We start from the raw sequence: 6,962 nt of genomic DNA on the forward strand, positions 1-6,962 counted from the left end.
AAAAAGATGGTTGCCGCCTTTTAGCCTGAAGTTGGGGTAAAATCAATCACTTTGCTCTCTTGTTTTCCTTAACAGCCCAACAAATTTGACCTTGATCACTACTCTAAGATCACTAGTGAGGACAGTGGTCAACAAGTGATTCTCCCCCCAAACTTTTCTTCTCTGCAAGTGTCTGATCCTTCTGTTCTTCTGCCCCAGTATCCTGAGAGGGGAAACTTTAGCCTGGTGGTACCCATCACTATTTCCTCAGTGTAGATAGATTCAGATTCACTAGTTTTTTGTTGTTGTTCGGGGTTTTTTTTTTTTTTTTGTTGTTGTTGTTGTTTGTTTTGTTTTGTTTTTCTCCAGGGATAAAACCCAGGGGCATTTAACAACTGAGCCACATCCCCAGCCCTTTTTCATTTTTTATTTTGATACAGGGTCTCACTAAGTTGCTTAGGCAACTTAGTTGCTGGGCAACTAAGTTGCTCAGCTAAATTGCTGAGGCTGGCTTTGAACTTGTGATCCTCCAGCCTCAGCCTCCTGAGCCTCAGGAATTATAGGCATGCACCACTGTGCCCCGCTGGATTCACTAATTCTAGATCTGCAAGCTTACTGTCTTCCCCTTGGAACCATCCCCTGAGGTTGATCTCATTCAGATCTTAAGTTCATCCTGGGATTCTTTGCCACTCTCTTTGCTGGTGGCTTCTTCTGCTACTGCATCCCCATATTAACTGATCACCTGATTTATCCTCCACTTAACTAGGAGATGCTGATCAGGTTTGAGAAAATCTGTGAGGAGGAGATTCTGCCTTGTCAAGGAGTCAGAATCCAGTCCAACAGAATCCCACCTGGAATAACAGGATTCATCATTTATATGTGAATAGTCTGTCTCCTCCTTTTCTTCTCACCTGTTCTCTTCTTACTTTCCCCCCCACCTTTGCCCCTGTATCTTTTATTTGCCACTCCTGCCCCTCCTCATAACTATTGTCCTTAATGTCATCCTCAAATCTTTCAACCTTTTACAAGTCATGGCATTATTTCCTGCATGAGTGGTTGTAGGAGCCTCGAATTCCCTGTGTTCATCTCTAGATAAAACATTGACTGGTTTTGATGAAAACTCTATACAATGTGACCTCTGCTAACCTTCCTACAACTCTTACCATTGCCCACATTCCTCCTCACCAAGAGCTACATCTAATTGTCCCCAAACTTTCATGAGCTTTTTTAACCTTTTGATTTCTTGGCTTTCAGAGGTCCTACAACCTAGAACATCTCTCCCTTTGTAACCAGTGAATTCTTACTCACCCCTCAAATCTTCCTCTAACCCCACCCCAGGCAGAATACCCCCTCTCTTGTCCGTTTCCATACATGTTGAAATTGAAATCGTGGCAATTTGAGAGAAGGACAATCTGGACATTGGCACTCCAGTGGATAGGTATGGACTTGCAGCCTTTGGGTGTGAAAAGAGAAAGAGAAGAAACAACACTATTATAGACTGAACTGTGTCCCCCCGCCAAATTCCTATGGTGGAGCCCTAATCCTCATAATCTAGAATCTGACTGTATTTTGAGGCAGAGCCTTTAAAGAGGTCATTAAGTAAAAATGAGGCACTTAGGGTGTACTAAACCAATCTGATGGATATCTCTGTAACAAAAGAGGAAATTTGGACACACAGGGGAGGTACATGCACATAGAAAAGACCACAAGAGGACACAGTGAGGAAGCAGCCATCGACAAGCTAAGGAAAGAGGCCTCAAAGGAAACCACATCTGTTGACACTTTGATCTTGGACTTGCAACCTCTACAATTGTGAGAAAATAAATGTCTCTTGTTTAAGTCACTTTGGAACTTTGTTTTGGAACACGGAGTCAACTGATGTAAGCTAAAGAAGGCAGTGCAGGGACAAAATATGGAAGTTCCACTGGGGTGTGTAGGGTGCTCTTGGTCAAATGTAAGTTGATAAGGAAATTCCTGGGTGATATGCTGATGATTTACAATTCCAGACCTACACAGGTCTTGAGGTCCAAACCCTCTTTCCACTTGCCTGCTGGACTTTTGCATTTGGATATGGAATAGACATCATAAACTTGCCTGTTTTCATTTGTCTCTCCACTCAAACTTCCTTCTAAATGATTTCATTCAGAATCATCTTTTACCTGCTTACAAAGGCAAAAATGTAGGTGTTATTCTAGATTCTTCCTCACTTTTATTCCTATGTTCACTTAATCATTCACTAATGCATTAATTTTACTACCTAAATACATATGAAATATGTCCCATTTTTTATTCTACTGCAAATTCATGACTTAGGGCTTCTCCATTTCCTACTTTTTACTTGTTTGACAAATATTTCAGGGAACCTATCATGTTCCAGATACTGGACTCTGCCCTAAGGGTACAATGAAGACACAGTAGATAGGTTTTTTTTTTTTTTTTTTTTTTTTTTTTTTTGTCCTCACTTTTAAAGGATGTAAGTTAGTAGGGAGACAATTATATGGATACATAATTAGAATGCACCATAATTTAATTAAGCAGTCACAGGGGTTGTACTAAGTGCCAAGACAGAATGAAGGTAGAGCAACTGAGCTCAGAAAATAAATTCTCAAATGAAGTGCATCTCAGCTGAGATTTGAAGGAAGATTAGGAATTAGTCCTATAATATAGATAGTGGGGAGAAGTAGAAAATGCTATATGCAGAAGCAGCAGTTCACACAAAGACCCATAAACCAGAGAGAACTTGGTGGATTGAGGAACTGATAAAAGTTGTGTATGAAGTTTCTGCAGGACTGGGCCAGTATAGTAATTTAGGCTTCCCAGGAAACAAACTCAGATGAATTTATATGCAAGATGTATGTCTGAAACATTACCTATGAGGAAGTAAAAGAAGCAGATTGGGCAGAGGGAAAAGTTGTACTGAAATGTAGTTGTAACACAGGCCCCAACTGATTGCACATGGAGTTCTGGAGCAAGAAGGATTCATTAGTGATGCCCTTGGCATTCCTACATCCAGCAGTCATTGGATGAGCACTGCTCCCAAGGAGGCAAGGTGCACAGTATCAAGAGTTTCCTTTGGCTGGGGGTAATTGCTGGAGAGAGACTCAGCTGTGAGCAATACTTGCACAGCTGCAGGAATGAATGTCCTTGTCATAAAGGATAAGTTAGGGAAATGTACCACAGGATCCCTTTCAGTATTATAAGGAGAGATCAGATATTGCCAATTTTCTTAGGACCTGACAAACATTCAAGGTGTTATGGTAAGAAGGAGAAAAAAATTAGAGTTTCAAGTGAGTAATGTAAATAGATTTGTATTTTAGAGATCTCTCTGGAGGCCAGGTGAAGAATGTCCTAGAGGGCAGCAAGAATAAGTTCAAGGTGGGAGATGGATTGGGAAAGACATCATGAGGACCTTAAGAGTGTAGTGTCCAAGGAGAGAGGAAGTTAGATGAATGCCTTTTGAGAAATATTTAAGCTGTAGAATTAGTGGAATTTGGTTACTGATTTAATGAGGAACAGAGCAAGGGAGAATCAGGGTGATGGCCAGATTCTGCACTGTTTACTGCAGCCTCCATTCTGACCCCTCTAGTCTATCATCACATTGTAGTCAGGGCAATGGAGCCAATATGCAAACCTTGTTATGAAATGCCCCTATTTAGGAGTCTTGATTGAATGCCAGTTCTCTCCCAATGAAGCCTAAATTCCTCAGGCTCATCATGGAAGTCTTTGCAAGTAAATTGCATCTAAGCAAAGATGGATAACAGGAGTAACTGGTAGGCAAAGGAGGAAGGAGTATGAGAGATGCATTCTCAATAGCAGGAGATGCACACACACAGCCTTATAAATGTAGCTCTGGTCAGAAAGTCTGCCTCTCAGAATTAAGCATACATCTGCAGATCCAGTCTCTGCTAGCCTTCTAGTCTTTATTACATGTCTCTCACTCAGTCTTCGAGCCTTGTTTGGACACCTTATCCTTGTCAGGACCAACTCCTGAATGAACAGTAACTTTCCTCTTGATCTGGGCTCAGAATTGCTTTCAGAAGGAGTCCTTCATCTAAATCATGTTCACTCCCATTTTGCAGCCTTACCAACACCATGAGTCTCCAGGGCATATCACCTGAGGGCTTCTCTGAAAGGCACATGGAAATTCACACTGATGCACATAAGTGCCTTAGCTCCAGTGTTGGGATCCACCTGATAGATTTTAACAGAGATTCCCCAATCCTATCTTATTTTGAGAGAATCAATTCTTCTACCCCTTAGTAAATGGACAGCTTTTAGGCAATTTCACTATGGTTCAACATATTCCACTTACCCATGAAGATGAAGTTCCGGGACATGTCAGATTCATCAGCAATGCAGTGCTGTGGACATGATACCTGGTTTCTCTGCAATTGCTGGAGAACAAGACAGCCCTCATAAATACATTTTCAGAAAACATAAGGCTTTTCCCTCCTCTGGAAAATGCCAAAATATTTTTTAAGCTTACATATTTTAATGAAAATCTTTCCAAGCATATTTCAAATTTATTTACTTTTAAAAAATATACATATATATACACATATATATATGTGTATATATATATATATATATATATATATATATATATTTTTTTTTTTTTTTTTTTTTTTTGCAATGCTGGGGATTGAACCCAGGGCCTCATGCATGTGAGGCAAGCACTCTACCAACTGCGCTAACTCCCTAGCCCTAAAATTTTTTTTTTAATTGTAGATGAACACAATACCTTTGCTCAATTTAATTTCTATGTGGTGCTGAGAATCAAACTCAGTGCCTCACATGTGCTAGGAAAGTGCTCTACCACTGAGCCACAACCCAGCCCTCAAATTTATTTACTTTTAAAAAGCTATTTATTATTTTCTTAGTGACATAAGATCTTTATGATTCAGCTACTAAATCATGTACGGGGATCTTTCAGGGATTATTAAGGTATAAAGAGATGTTTTCTTTGGCGCTTATTGGGCAAGCACAGCTAGGAACTTCCAATTTTTGAATCTGCTTTTTATATTTTCTCTGACTTTCCCTTCCCCTCTCTGTCCCATCAAATTCTTTTAAATGAAGCAAACTAATTCTACACTGATTCCCTCCTAACATGTGAAATAGTCCTGTTTGGGATTAGGTTTAGACTTAAGCTTCAGAAATTATTTGAGGCTACCTCCTCTTTTGCTTACCCACTGCTCTGTGTCTCCCTTTCCTGGAATCATGACGTATTTGAGTACCTTGTCCTGGCCCTACTCTGCAACAGGACCTGGGCTGGTTGTTCTGGTGTATTTCAGCACTCTTGATCATGGCCCTGCCCTCTGTCCTCCAGGTTCATTGGCCTGTGACCCTAATGGAGACCCCCGGCCCCCATCCCCCAGGGTGGGTGCTCCACTCCACCCTCTTAGAAGTCTCACCCTGCTCCCCTCACCTCTGCTTGCTGCCCCAAGGTTTCTTCACCCTTCACCAGGCTGCATCACACAGTTCTCCCAAAGAAAGAAGAGAATTTTGACAGAGAGGATTGGGGATGACTTTTCAGGGTTTGAGGGTTGTCTTGTTCCGTCCTACACTGTAGAGAATTATTCTTCCCCCAATACTGAGCGTATTTTAAAGTCCAAGAAATTCCAGAGAGCCTTCCACATTTCCAGTAGGAAACCACCTTCCTTTCCAACTTTCTGCCACCCAAGAGAGACAGTCAGAGATCAGCCTGAATCCACCAGTCTCTGTGGAGAACTTTGCAAGAACAATTCACGTACCCAAATTCAGGCACTTGCAGGAGGCAGCGGGTACTGATTAAAGGACAGACTGAAGTAACAAATGTTGAAAATTCTCAGGGTTAGTCCTTTTAATACAAAGGAACACCAGAACTAGAGACCTTAGAAGACTGGTTGTAGTGGTAGAAAAACAAAAACAAACAAACAAAAAGAATGATTTACAGTAAGTGTGCCAGGTTATGGCTATGTGTCTTCACTGAGTCTTTAGTCAATGTGCTATGAAAGTAAGAGGACATAGCTCTGCCTCCTAGGGACTCACGATTTACTAGAATAGAGGGTTGGGAGAGGCAAGCAATAGAACAGAATCCACTTGTGAGGGTGGGGGTGGGGTTGTTTTTTTATTTTTTATTTTTTGTACTCGAATGAGAGGTACTGAGGGATTTGAATGAGCCATTTTAAGTACATTGACATTTGCCCAGATGTATTGATTTTCTTATTAATTTACTATTCTTTTCCTTTTCAGATCTTTGGATTAGGAGGAACAGAAGGAGGTAGAAGTGGAGGGAAAGGGTGTGGTCTATGGGATTTCATAGAAATTAAATTCTTTCAGGATGAAATAAAAAAGAAACAAATATATTGTAGAAGGAATTTAAATTAGATATTAAGAGTCTTACGACTGAGAAATTTTGGTAAGAAGTTGTTGGTAAGAGGTTGTTGAAGCAAATTGGTGTTTTTTAAGAAGATACTTGGGGAATCATTTTAAGGGAACCCCTCCATATAGCTAATCAAAAGTGGCAGTCTTATATAAATGTTTGTGATACATCTAGTCCTTACCAGTTAGGCCTTTAATTACCTCTCTGTTCTTGTGTACCTTTGCTCTAAGTCTTAGTTAGCTTGAACCACTATAAGGAAATACTGTAGACTGGGTAGCTTAAACAGCAGGTGTTTTATTTTTCACAGTTCTGAAGACTATAAAATATATGATCCAGATATTGGCAGGTTCAGTGTCTGGCAAGGGCTTGCTTCTTGGTTCATAGACAGTCATCTTGCTATGTCCTCACATGGTAGAGAGAGAGGAATGCTCTAGTCTCTCTTCCTCTTTTTGTAAGGACACTAATCCCATTATGGTGGTCCCATCCTCATGACCTCATCTTAAGTTCATTACCTTCTAAAGTTCCTACCTCTGATTGTCATCACCTTGGGGTCCAGGGCTTCAACACAAGAATTTGGAGGAACATAAACATTCAGCACCAGTCTTTCCATTGGTCAATAATG

This window comes from Sciurus carolinensis, chromosome 11 (genome assembly GCF_902686445.1).
Source record: "Sciurus carolinensis chromosome 11, mSciCar1.2, whole genome shotgun sequence".
Lineage (NCBI taxonomy): Eukaryota > Metazoa > Chordata > Mammalia > Rodentia > Sciuridae > Sciurus > Sciurus carolinensis.